The sequence below is a fragment of the Aquarana catesbeiana genome, linkage group LG01 (genome assembly GCF_042186555.1).
Source record: "Aquarana catesbeiana isolate 2022-GZ linkage group LG01, ASM4218655v1, whole genome shotgun sequence".
In the NCBI taxonomy this organism is placed as follows: Eukaryota; Metazoa; Chordata; class Amphibia; order Anura; family Ranidae; genus Aquarana; species Aquarana catesbeiana.
Genome location: NC_133324.1, coordinates 514,800,873 through 514,815,295, shown reverse-complemented (window position 1 = coordinate 514,815,295; position 14,423 = coordinate 514,800,873). Strand labels below are relative to the sequence as shown.

General features: G+C 44.9%; 1 protein-coding gene across 1 annotated transcript in view; it reads right to left on the bottom strand.

Moving 5' to 3' along the window:
* Window positions 1-14,423, bottom strand: part of HCN2 (hyperpolarization activated cyclic nucleotide gated potassium and sodium channel 2) — a 158,226-nt gene that overhangs the window by 111,565 nt on the left and 32,238 nt on the right. The gene's annotated exons all lie outside the window — the stretch shown is intronic.

Here is a 14,423-nt window from a genome sequence, read left to right as displayed (position 1 = left end):
GTAAATGTTAATTGTTTAGATCAGTATTTTTTTAAATTGTAGCATTTAGCGCAGCAGTCTTCGAACTGCAGCCCTTTGCTTGCCTTTCTGGCCGTTGAGGCACTAATCCACCCACTGACACCAACAATGTGGCACAATTCCTTTCCACCGATACCAACGATGTGGCACAATTCCTTCCATTGATACCAGCGATGGGGCACAATTCTTTCCACTGATACCAAGGATGGGACACCATCCCTCCCATTAACACCAACAGTGAGGCACTATTCCTCCCGCTGACACCAAAAAAAGGGCACAATTCCTCCCACAGACATCGATGGGGCAGAATTCATTGCACTGGCACCAACGATGGGGCACTATTGCTTTCACCGACTTCAACGATGGGGTATTGTTTACTCCAACTGGACACTTGGACATTTTGTACCACTGGCCCTAGTCTGACCCTCTAAGTTTGAAGGACAGTTAAAGCGGAGTTCCACCCCAAAGTGGAACTTCGGCTCATCGGATTCCTCCCCCCCTCTGGTGCCACAATTGGCACCTTTCAGGGGGGAGGGGGGGTGCAGATACCTGTCTAATACAGGTATCTGCAGCCACTTCCGGGCTTAGATAGCCGCAGAATATCCGCAGATAACCGCAACGCTTCACTTCCCGATTCCCTGGCCGAGGATGGCGGCGGGGGCAGCCAAGAGCCGAGCGATTGATCGGCTTCGGCATCGCTGGACCCTGGGAGAGGTACGTGTCCATTTATTAAAAGTCTGCAGCTGCAGTATTTATAGCTGCTGGCTTTTAATAATTTTTTTAAGGTGGCGCTCCTCTTTAAATAGCCCTTTATTTAGAATGTTTGTAAACCCCTGATTTAGAGGCATGAAAAATAGGAGCAAAGCTGCATTTGGAGAGCAGCGTCTGAGCATCATTTACTTGCATATACACAAGTAAATGTATTCCAGTGGCCAGAACAAAATAATATTCTGGCCAGTAGAATAAGTTCACGCTCAACTTATACACCTGTAAAAAGGACGCATAAACGCTCGTAATTAGGCACCAAAACAAGCTAATTTTTTTCCTTGATTTTTCTGCCATCTCCTGGCAGAAAGATCCATCATCAATAGGAGAATTTTAATACATCCATGTGCATAATTTATGGCCTTAAATTGTACATCAGGGCAAAATAAAAATATATGCACAAACCCACACATTTCCCCATGTTTTATCCCTTGAAAAACCCTACAAGTCCTAGTATGGACTGACAGCTAACAGCAATTTTGTGGACTTAGCAGAGTCAGCCCTGTCCTTTTTTGCTACCTGACTGAATCCCTTCTCCCCTTCTTACCTCTATAACATATGGACAAATTGTTCTGTAGCCAAGAGAAGGCCTAGGAGACCCAATTAGATGGGAAATGTGAACAGGACTGCTTTGAATTTCTGACAGGTATGTTTGTGTAGTTATTGAACAGCTATAACAAAGCATTTTTAATGGTATATTTAGCAAACAAAAATGCAGCAAATAAAAAAATTGTTAGGGTTTACATATGCAAGCTAATAGCACCTTTGCAATCTGAATCATTGAACCCAGAAAGTCAGAATTCTTAGCATGCATATTTTTTCCAGGTCTGTCACGCAAAGTGTTTAATGGCATGACAGCTGGACAAACAGCATTTTAAGGGGGTGGGTTTGTAAGGGTAGCTTCAATATTTCTCTCAGCAATGTTTTTTTTTAAAGAGACTATCACGCTGCCTTATCTTTCCTACCATTGCATTGCTATTCAGGGGCCACTGCCAAATAACTGCTACTCCCAGATATGGGGAGCAAGTTACTTGCTCCCATGATGCAGTGCTCAGGCCTAAACACTGCCATGTGAGAAGTACATTTTGTCAACCCTGTGAAAGTTCTGTACCATATGACATGAAGCTTAAACAAGGATTTAGACACCTTGCTTTAGTAAAAGGTAGTATGGTAAAATCTGAAAAGCACTGAACTTATCTTTACATTCATGCAACGTTCGCTATGAAAAAACATAAAGCAGTTCACAATGTGTAGCCACCATAAACGAACACAGAAAAAGTAATCGTAAAAAGGAAAAAAAAAAAAAGTTTAAAAAAACGTTGAATTTAATGGGATTTGTTATTCGGGTCCGAACTTTCGAGGTGTTCGAAAGTTCTGGTGCAAACCGAACAGGGGTCCATTCGGCCCATCCCTAATGAGGATGTCCCATGTTAGGCCATGCAGTAGGTTTGCTACCGGGGCACTTGAAAGGGGGGTAAGAGACAGGAGCATCGGGGCTGCTCTGTGCAATGGTTTTGCATCATCATTAGCCACTTCAGCCCCGGAAGGATTTACCCCCTTCCTGACCAGAGCACTTTTTACAATTTGGCACTGCATCGCTTTAACTGCTAATTGCGCGGTCATGCAATGCTGTACCCAAACGAAATTTGCGTCCTTTTCTTCCCACAAATAGAGCTTTCTTCTGATGGTATTTGATCACCTCTGCGATTTTTATTTTTTGCGCTCTAAAACGGAAAATACAGAAAATTTTGAAAAAAAAAAAAACTATATTTTCTACTTTTTGTTATAAAAAAAACCCCAATAAAGTCAATTTTAGTCATACATTTAGTCCAAAATGTATTCAGCCACATGTCTTTGGTAAAAAAAAAAAAAATGTCAATAAGCGTATATTATTATTGGTTTGCGCAAAAGTTATAGTGTCTACAAACTAGGGTACATTTTCTGGAATTTACACAGCTTTTAGTTTATGACTGCCTATGTCATTTCTTGAGATGCTAAAATGACAGGGCAGTACAAAACTCCCCCAAATGACCCCATTTTGGAAAGTAGACACCCCAAGGAAATTGCTGAGAGGCATGTTAAGCCCATTGAATGTTTTTTTTTTGTCCCAAGTGATTGAATAATGACAACAACAAAAAAAATTTACAAAAAGTTGTCACTAAATGATATATTGCTCAAACATGCCATGGGCATATGTGGAATTACACCCCAAAATACATTCTGCTGCTTCTCCTGAGTATGGGGATACCACGTGAGGGACTTTTTGGGAGCCTAGCTGCGTACGGGGCCCCGAAAACCACCTTCACCGCCTTCAGGATTTCTAAGGGCGTAAATTTTTGATTTCACTCCTCACTACCTATCACAGTTTCGAAGGACATAAAATGCCAAGATGGCACAAAACCCCCCCCCAAATGACCCTATTTTGGAAAGTAGACCCCCCAAGCTATTTGCTGAGAGGCATGGTGAGTAGCGAGTAAAAAGCGAGGTCTGCAAAATACTCACCATACCTCTCAGTAAATAGCTTGGGGTGTCTACTTTCCAAAATGGGGTCATGGGGGGGGGGGGGGTTGTGCCATCTGGGCATTCCATGGCCTCCGAAACTGTGATAGGCAGTGAGGAGTGAAATAAAAAATGTACACCCTTAGAAACCCTGAAGGCGGTGCTTGGTTTTTGGGCTCCCGTATGTGGCTAGGCTCCCAAAAAGTCTCACACATGTGGTATCCCCGTACTCAGGAGAAGCAACAGAATGTATTTTGGGGTGTAATTTCACATATTCCCATGGCATGTTTGAGCAATATATCATTTAGTGACAACTTTGTGCAAAAAAAAATTGTGTTTTTCCCGCAACTTGTGTCACAATATAAAATATTCCATAGACTCGACATGCCTCTCAGCAAATAGCTTGGGGTGTCTACTTTCCAAAATGGGGTCATTTGGGGGGGGGGGGGTTGAACTGTCCTGGCATTTTATGCATAACATTTAGAAGCTTATGTCACACATCACCCACTCTTCTAACCACTTGAAGACAAAGCCCTTTCTGACACTATTTGTTTATGTGAAAAAATAATTTTTTTTTGCAAGAAAATTACTTTGAACCCCCAAATATTATATATTTTTTTAAAGCAAATGCCCTACAGATTAAAATGGTGGGTGGTTCATTTTTTTTTTTTTTCACACAGTATTTGTGCAGCGATTTTTCAAACGTATTTTTTTGGAAAAAAACACACTTTTTTAAATTTTAATGCACTAGAACACACTATATTGCCCAAATGTTTGATGAAATAAAAAAGATGATCTTAGGCCGAGTACATGGATATCAAACACAACATGCTTTAAAATCGCGCACAAACGTGCAGTGGCGACAAACTACATACATTTTTAAAAGCCTTTAAAATCCTTTACAGGTTACCACTTTAGATTTACAGAGGAGGTCTATTGCTAAAAATTACTGCCCTCGATCTGACCTTCGTGGTGATACCTCACATGCATGGTGCAATTGCTGTTTACATTTGACGCCAGACCAACGCTTGCGTTCACCTTTGCGCGAGAGCGGGGGGGGGGGGGGGGGGATACAGGGGTTCTTTTTTTTTTTTTTTATTTATTTTTTTTTTTGCTTTTTTATCTTATTTTTAAACTGTTCCTTTCATTTTTTTTATCATTTTTATTGTTATGTCAGGGAATGTAAATATCCCCTATGATTGCAATAGGTAGTGACAGGTACTCTTTTTTGAAAAAAAATGGGGTTTATTAGACCCTAGATCTCTCCTCTGCCCTCAAAGCATCTGACCACACCAAGATCTGTGTGATAAAATGCTTTCCCAATTGCGAAATCTCAGGCCCCTTTCACACGAGGCGGACTCCGTTTCCACGGAGGCCTCCTCGGTCCGCCGGCTCAACGGGAGATCAGTCCGTTGATCTCCGCTAAGCCGGCAGATGACAGGTCCCCCTCTGCTCACTGAGCGGGAAGGGGCTTGTCAGGCGCCGCTGCCGCCTATGGAGGGATTGGACGAAAACGGACAGCATGTCCGTTTTCATCAGATCTCATCCGATCCGATAGCGACGGACATGGACGTAGGGCCATCCAGCTGCTTTTAGCAGATCGGACGGGGTCGGATGTCAGCGGACATGTCTCCGCTGACATCCGTCGCTCCATAGGCTAACATGGAGCGCCCATTCAGGTCCGCCGTCAAAACTGACAGGCGGACCTGAACGGTCCGATCGTGTGAAAGGGGCCTAAGTCATGAAATGCTCGTAGCTTCCGGTTTCTTAGGCCATAGAGATGATTGGAGCACTTCTGGTCTCTGATCAGCTCTATGGTCAGCTGGCCGAATCACCGGCTGCATTCTCAGATTCCCTGTTGGGACAGGAGAGACAGAGAAAGACATGGAAGACGGTGGGAGGGGGGGACATTCCCTCCCACTGCTTGTAAAAGCAGTCTAGAGGCTAATTAGCCGCTAGGATTGCTTTTACATGAAAGCCGACCGCTGGCTGAAAAGAATACCAAGATAATACCTAAACCTGCAGGCATCATTCTGGTATAACCACTACGTATACCAGTATACCGTTGCTGGTCCTTGTTGGGCATACAGAGAGAATAAAATGACAACTATTTTTGTTTTTTATTTTATATATTTTTTTGTGGGTTTTTTTTTTTTTTTTTACACTTTTTTTTGTAACTGTAACTTTTATAACTAACCGGTTCCAGGTTCGGGTCTCTCAAAATGCAATGGCATCTTGGGAGACCATGTGAAAGCCTGCCTAGTCTGTGCAATGCTGTACCTAATACGCTAATACTCAACTAGTGTATGGTAGCGTTCAAAACATTCACCAATGCAAAGACCAGGATTGACAGGAGGGACAATAATAGCGGGTGTCACGCCTATATCCACGCTTGCTGCAGACACGACATCTTTTTTGGGGGGTTCGTTGGATAGGGGTACTCGGGAGGACATAAAGAAAATGCCTCTCATGCAGCCGACTGCATTTAGTTGGGGATGTGAATGGGGGAAGTAGGGGTGCTGCAGAAGTGGTGGGTTCCCAATTAGGATTGGTGAATGCAGCAGGAAGGGCATTATGGGCATGATGGGCCTCTGTTTGTCTTCTTCTTGGCGTTAGCGGGACACTACTTACCACCTCACCAGCTTGCCACCTCACCAGCTTGAACTGCACTTATGGGACTCGCCACGTCACCAAGTGTTACTGCAGTGCTGGTTTGACTACGACCGGGGTGTACTAGGCCGCTGGTGCTTGCCAGTTCACCAAAACGCTACCAAAAAAACTATTAGCGATCGCAGGGATCAGGTCTGACCCTGCGAACGCTGCAGATGTGTTTAGTGTTTTGGAAGTGACAGTGATCGATCGATACTGCACTTGTGTGGGCTGGGCTGGGCTGGGCGGAGGGATAAAATGCAGGTGCTAGCAGGTTTTTGGGCTGATCCCGCTAACACTGCGTTTTTGGGAACCCTAAACTGCCGTTCAGATACTATACCACTAGGCGAGGTGTATTGTGCGTGTGTGGGTGTTAGCGCTACTGGCACTAACCTGACGCTGCCTGGGGCGATGCAGACCCTATCTGATCCTAAAACCTAACTTATATCACCACCGGGCGATTAGGGGGCTAAACCTTTATTAGGTAATAAATGGCGGATGCCCTGACACTATAAAAAACAAACTAACCAGCGTCACCCGTAACAGTTATACAGTGATCACTGGTGAAAGGGTTAACTAGGGGGCAATCAAGGGGTTAAAACCTTTATTAGGTAGTATATGGGGGTCCCTGACGCTATAAAACGCTGATGGCGAACCTATATATTTACAGCGATCAGAAAAACGATCGCTTAGTGACACTGACGGGGGTGAACAAGGGGTTAAAACTTTATTAGGGGGGGTTAGGGGGGCACCCTAGATCTAAAAAGGGAGCTAACACTAACTGCCCTACCACTCCTAACTGTCACAAACTGACACCAATGCAGTAATCAGAAAAAAAACTGCTATTGGTGTCACTGTGAGGGGGGGGGGGGGAGATTGGTGTCTGGTGTGTTTTACTGTAAGTGTATGTGTTGTGCACTTACTCAGATGTCTTCTCTCCTCGGCGCCGGAACGGAAATTACCGACCCGAGGGGAGATGACATCACTTCCTCTGCCGCTGTTTACTATACAGCAGTAGAGGAAGATTCTCATTCGTTGGGAGCGATCGCGAGGGGGTGGCCACGAATGAGTGGTCTCCCCCTCAGCCTGGATCGCTCCCCTAAAGATGCCGACCGCCTCGGGCACCGTGATTTTGCCTGCCCATGCCATTCTGCCGCAGTATATCTGCGTTAGGCGGTCGGCAAGTGGTTAGGGATAGGCCGAATGGACCCCTGTTCGGTTTGCACCAAACTTTCGAACACCGCAAAAGTTCAGACCCGCATAACGAACCCCATTAAAGTCAATGGGACCTGAACATCAAAAATCAAAAGTGCCCATTTTGAAGGCTTATAAGCAAGTAATTCGGCATACAATGGTTATAGTGGTCCAGGTCCTGCCCTGGGGGACATGCATGTCTAGAATCTGCTGCAGCAATAATTGCATTTATAAAGCCAAAAAAAAAAAAATTACATTTTCCCTGCAAGCTGCCTTTATGTTGCTCAGCAGCAGCTGGGGACCCAGTGTGTATGATGAGGCCACAATGTAGTGCACCGGGAACAAGATTAGAGATTTTTTGGATACATTCTGGTGTCACTTTGACTTTGGATAGAAGTAACGGGTGCATAAAAATTGGTCTTTGGGTGTTGGTGGCATCTTCCCACCGTATCCCTATAGAGGTAATCTTGATGAAAGCAAGAATTGACCTTGCTGTAAAAAATTGCAATGATATGCACCTGTCAAACAGGTGCAGACAAACTGGTCTTTGGGTGTTAATTGTGCCCATGAAACATATACCAAAAACATTCTTCCAGATGAAATGATTGAACACCCTCAAATCTAGGCAGCCTCGAAGTCCTGCAGAGATTCCACATCCCAAAAAGACTTAATCAGTGACATCGGCATCAGGAGCTTCATAGCAGGTAATCCAGGACTGATTAATTCTATGATCAGTAACTAAACTTCCTGCAGCACTGAATGCCCGTTCTGAAAGCATGCTGGATGCAGGGCAGCCCAACAACTCAATAGCATACTGGGCAAGTTCTGGCCAGTGGTCTATTCTCATGACCCAGTAAGTCAGTGGATGGTCAGCTGGAAAGCTCTCCATCTCTGTTTTGGCCCTGAGGTAATCGTCCACCATGTGATGCAGATGCTGCCGATGAGATAGGATGTGATGGCTGACAGCCCTGGGCGGCGAGGACTAAAAAAAAAAAAAATTCCGAAATGCCTCACTCTCCAACGCTCCTCTCTTGACCAACAGAAGACTCAAAATGATGTTTTCCACCACACTGTAACCTACTGGAGTCAGGAAAAACGTTCAATAAAATCCTCTTTAATGTGTCCTCAAGAGATTTTATCTTCTGCACTCTGTGGGGACGGGATGAGTTCTGAGATCTTTCGCTTATAACGGTGGTCAAGGAGGGTTGCCAACCAGTAATCATCCTTCTCCTTTATGCCACGTATTCTTGGGTCCTTTCGTAGGCTTTGAAGCACGAGGTTGCTCATGCGCCTCAATTTTGCAGAGGCTTGAGAAGCAGACTCCTCGGGGGTCACTCAGGATTACAGCATCTGGAACTTCCTCCTCCCAGCCACGTACTACTCCCAAGGGTCCTGGGGTTGGAAAGCCATTGCTTACTGATTGACGCATGTCTTACTCTTCTTCGAAGCCTATGAAAGTGCCAGAATTCTCCTCCCCTCTCTCCTCCCGTTTGTTCTGTAACATAGGAATAATGGTGTCTGGATAAAGTGGGCCTTGAGAGGAAAGGAAGTCCTCCTCTTCCTCCTGCTGCTCTGCCTCCAGTGCCCTGTCCATAATGCCACGCAGAGTCTGCTCCAGCAGGAACACAACAGGGATTGTGTCACTGATGCATGCACTGTCATGGCTCACCATCCTTGTGGCCTCCTAAAATGGTGAAAATACAGTGCAAGCATCCTTAATGACCAGCCATTGGCGTGGGGAAAAAAAAAGCAGAGGCGGCCTGAGCCTGTCATCGTGCCATACTGGCACAGGTACTCATTGACGGCTCTCTGATGCATGTATAGCCGCTGCAGCATTCCCAAAGTGGAGTTCCTGGTGGGCATGTCACAAATCAGGCGGTTTACGAGCCGGTGGAATTCCCGCTGAATTTCAGCCAACCGAGCACTGGCTGTGTATGACCGCCTGAAATGGCTACAGACTTCTGCCCTGCTTTAGTACATCTTGCAACCCTGGGTACATACTTAGGAAAGCTGCACCACCAAATTGAGGACATGTGCCAGGCATGGCACATGTGTCAGCTTTCCCTTCTAAGGGCGGACAGGAGGTTTGAGCCATTAATCGGACACCACCATTCCTGGCTCCAGCTGGCGTGGTGTGAACCAGCTCTGGGCCTGTCCCTGCAGGGCTGCAAGAATCTCTGCTCAGGTGTGGTTCCTGTTCCCTAAACACACCAGCTGAAGCACTGCATGGCACCTTTTAGCCTGACTCTGGGAATAGCCCTTTGAACGCTTAGGGGTACCTGATGTTCATAGGACAGTTCTGCAGAGGATGACATGGAGGTGGAGGAGGAGGAGGGGGTAGAGCTCACAGGTCTGGCATCATCACCACCAGCTGTATGGAGATACAACAAGCTGCAGCACAGAGCCCTGTCCTGCATCCTTTCGAGTTGTGAACAGCTTCACCCAGTGTGCTGTGAACGAAATATATTATCCCTGCCCACGCTTGCTGGACCACGTGTCAGCAGTAAGGTGGATTTTATGGCTGATTGCCTTGCCCAACGATGCCAGAACATTCCCTTCCACGTGATGGTAGAGAGATGGAGCGGCCTTGCATGAAAAGTAGTAACGACTGGGAACCTGCCATTGTGGTACAGCACATTGCGCAAATTCAAGGAAGGGGGCAGAATACACCAGGCTGAAAGGCAGAAGTTGATGAGCCAACAGCTTTGTCAAGCTTGCATTCAGACGCTGGGCATGTGAATGGCAGGGACTATTTTTTTTCCCGCTGCAGCAGATGGGGCAGAGAAATTTGCCGGCTACCGTCTAAAGCTGAGGATCTGCTGCTAGGACCTGGGGACACCCTGTGCTATACCATCATCCCTGTCAGTGGAGGCTACTGAAAGGTAATGACTCGGTATCGCAGGGGCAGACTGAAGTGGGTAAGGAAGAGGAGGAGGGGCAGATTTGTGCCCTTTTTGTGTGGCTATTAGGTGCTCTTGCCAACGGGCTGAGTGGTTGGATGTTAAATGCCTTGTTAGGCATGTGGTACCCAAATGGTTGTCGTTTTTTTGCCACGTTTGATGTGCCTGAGACCCAGTTTGCAGATAGCAACAGAGCGATCTGCTGCAGATGTGCTGAAAACGGCCCAGACAGCTGAGCAGATTTGGGGAGTGGGCTGGGAGATAACAGCTACAGAATGTGATGGAATAGGGTGGCTGCTCTCTACTCTCTTTCTTGATGTCAGCCTCCTTGGGGTTGTGCCGCCTCACCTTCAGTTTCCTCCTCTGCGCTATCTGGCACCCAAGTCGCATCAGTGACCTCATCATCATCTCCATCTCCTCCATCTTCATCATCACCACTGGAGACAACTTGGCAATATGTTGCGGCTTGAGGAACATGAATGCCAATTTGTCTACCAGTGTTCCTCCCTCTCTCTAGGCTCAGGTTCCTGTCATCTTCAACCTCAGGACCAACATCGGAATCCAGTAATGGCTGGGCATCATCAAGGAGCAAGTGGCTGACGCTGTGGTCAAATAACTCCACTGACTCCTCAATGGCTGATGTTGGGGCTATGGCAGGAAGAGATGTGGACAAGGAGGAAAGTTTATCCACTCTGGTAACTGCAGGGGACTGCACACTTGTCTCTGCTTGCGTGACAGAGGATGAGGAAGGTTTAGTAAGCCAGTCCACCACCTCCTCTGCATGCCGTGGCTGGTTAGCACAGGCAAACTCACTAAACAAAGGAAATGATGCCCTGCCTAAAGGACTGACCACCACATCCACCTTTGCCTGTGGACACATTTGTTGCTGGCCCCCTTACAGTGCCAAGGGAATGTCTGCCTCTCCTTATTGTCCTCCCAGACATTATTGCAAGCAAATGTATAGCAAATGTATAGAAGAAGTTGAAATCTGTACATAGATGCAATGTAAAGAGGTGTTTGGTGCACTTTAATTTGAGTACTCACACTACACAGACACACTCCACGGATACACTATAATATACTGCAATATAATGCGCCAAAAGCACAGTGACGCATAGAACTATATGGCGTTAAACTTGCAGTAACGCACACAGAACTATATGTCATTAAACTGGCAGTAACGCAATCAAATAGACAGTGTTCAACCGTCACTACACTGACGCTATCTGAACTGTCCCTACTCTAGCTATACACTAATGTCAATATTACTGACTCTGTCTCACAGTCTACAGTGAAACTATCTGAGCTGCCCCTACTCTAGCTGCACACTATGCAAAGCTGAATGATGGTCCTACTCACTACACTCACACTATCCCTAGACTGACACTAAACTAATATTCTACACTGACAATTGAAGCAAAATAGCACAGTATAGCACACTAACTAACTGATAGCACTGAACAAGCCCCGTTCTATCTCTCTCCCCATGCCGAAATAACATGAAAATGGCTGCCATTGAAAGAATACTTTTATACTGTGGGGAGGGAATGAGCCATGATTGGTTAAAGTCATGATGACAATGCTCTGTGCCTTGCAATGCACTGTTCAGCGCTGCAATGCATTGTGGTCGGTTCGGGGGGGGGGTGAACAATTGGTCGAACGACCCGTTTGTTCGGCTGTTCGCTGAACGACCAAACAAGGAAAGTTCGGCCTGAAATTATGCTCGGGCCGAACTGTTCGCCTATCCCTAGTCATCATATACGAGTTATGACTGCATGCTAGATACCGTCCGGGATTGTTTTTTTTCTGAAGGCACTACTGATTCTTTTAAAATGTGAGTGTAATGACATTTCAGTAAATATTATTAATGAATTTACACTATTGCAGGTATATCTTGCCTTTTATGTGCCCTACTAATCTCGTTTGCACTTAATAAGAGTGAATTTAGCAAGTTTGAGGAATCTTTTTTTCGGAATTTAAAGGTTATAAACACACGTTATAGTATTTGATGGATGGGGTTTCATGCCATCACTGCATAATATTGGTTTTGTACTATGTATGAATTTTGAGCTACATTTTTGTTTTGTTATAATATTGAAACTCCTACATAAGCACTTAACAGCAAATAGCATGATGCATTCATTACACATTAAAGGAAAAGGCATACAGTACCAATTACAGCAACTGTTCCAGGTGAATCTGCTATTACTTCCACATACAAAAAATAAAAACATACTTATCCATGAATATTTCCCATATTTATATACAAAGGGAAGTATTTAGTTCTGGCAAATGAAATTGATTTCCAGGAACAGGTAAGCATAGTTATTTGCGCAGTCACTCACACCTAGTGAATGGTGCATACCACTGAGTGTGAGACAATGATCCCATTCATGCAATAAGACTTATCGCATAACATGACTTGTGCATACACAAAACTCCCACCGTTTTCAACTAGGAAACTCAAAATGCCTACATCTACTGACAATGCAACTGCCTATATTAAGCTACATTTTGGGGGGGGCAATTTGTGTAAACTACTTATAGGACTCAATTTCCATTGACTGGTTAATAAGAGTGTAAATAAGACCCAATGTTACAGATTTAGAGCAAGTAAAATGGAGACAGCATGCCATGTTGTTGCTTCAAGTCTGAGGTGTGTAGTTATATTGACAATTTGGATGGGTAGGCTGACAGTGGATTTATTCATTTCTTTTTCCATCTGTCAATGGGTACACATGTGCCTTGTCTACCTAAAGGTGCACCTGCTGCCTCCTGAACTGGACTGACAGGCCATGGAAAGCTACACTGCAGTCTATCTATTCATGCATCAAGGAAGCTATACATAAAGGCTTCAGATTCTTTCAGGAATAATCAAATCTTCAAAAAAATGTTTTAGCCTTTTGTACACCTGTCTCAAAACTAGCAACTCAAACAATTCGATTTAAAAATAAATGCATAAGCCTAGCTTTCCTTCAGCGGAGGCTATATGTTAAAGCAATTAATATAGTCAGAGCTATAAAAAGCAAGACTTACAAATGTTGACCTTTTCTTTTTAAATTTGACCTTGCCCCTCCCACCTGTCCGGCTTCCCTACAGGGAATTAATTTGAGCTTTAATTCACACTGAGGCGTCCATATTTGAAATACAATAATTTGCTGTACAGACATAGAACAAACAGTCAAACATTTGTACTGGAACTTTTAAAATGCTGCTACAATTATACTCTTTATACAGGTACCAGTCTATCTAAAACAAAAGGCAAAGTCTAGTGGATGAAAAAAAAAAAAAAAAAAGGGGGAGGGTACAGTACAGCGCAAATCTTATGCACTTTAGATGGTTCACAAGAATATTTGCCTTAGATGGCAATTTTACACCTGTATTAAAGATGAGCTCAGGTGTGTTCGCAACCCGCACATGCAGAGCCCGCCAGGAATTCGGCACTGCACAACGCTAATCACAGGCAGTGAGACATTTCTTGATCTCTGCAGCCGCTGATCGTGAAAATGTCTCACTGCGTGTGATTAGCGCTGTGCAATGCAGACTTCCTGGTGGGCTCTGCACATGCAGGTTGCGAACATGTCTGAGCTAATCCTTATTCTCTATCATTAGTTTGTCATTGGAAAAGAGTATGTTACAAACCCTTTTAAAAAAAAAAAAAAAAAAAAAAAGTGAAGCAATACAACCGCATTTTAATGTCCTTTAAAGTGGAGTTCCACCCAAATGTGACACTTACACTTGTTTGTCTCCTCCTCCCCTCCGGTGCCACATTTGGCACCTTTTTTTTTTTTTAGGGGGGGGGGGGAGTGGACCTGTTTTTGACAGGTCCCCTTCCCCACTTCCGGGATTTGGGGCCGCGGCGCTGTCTCTCGAAAGTTCGGCCCTCTCCTTCCTCCACCGTCGGGCCAATTAGCAAGCGCAGCGTGTCTTGCACATGCGCAGTAGGGAACCAGCTGTGAACCCTAAAAGCTTCACTGCCGACTTTCCTTACCGGCAATGGTGGTGGCCTGACAGCCGTTCTGAAGGTCAGCTGCGGTGCTGACATCGAGGGCTCCCTTGACAGGTAAGTATCCTAATATTAAAAAAAAAAAACACAATATCTTACTTTTTGCTATAAATATTCCACTTTAAAAAAAAAAAATTTTTTTCCTCAGTTTAGGCCGATATGTATTCTTCTACATATTTTTAGAAAAAGAAAATCACAATAAGTGCATATTGATTGGTTTGCACAAAAGTTATAGCGTCTACAAAATAGGGGATAGATTTAAGGTATTTTGAGAGAGAGAGAGAGAGAGAGAGAGAGAGAGAGAGAGAGAGAGAGAGAGGGGGGAGAGAGAGAGGGGAGAGAGAGAGAGGGGGGGGAGAGGGGGGAGAGAGAGAGAGAGAGAGAGGGGGGAG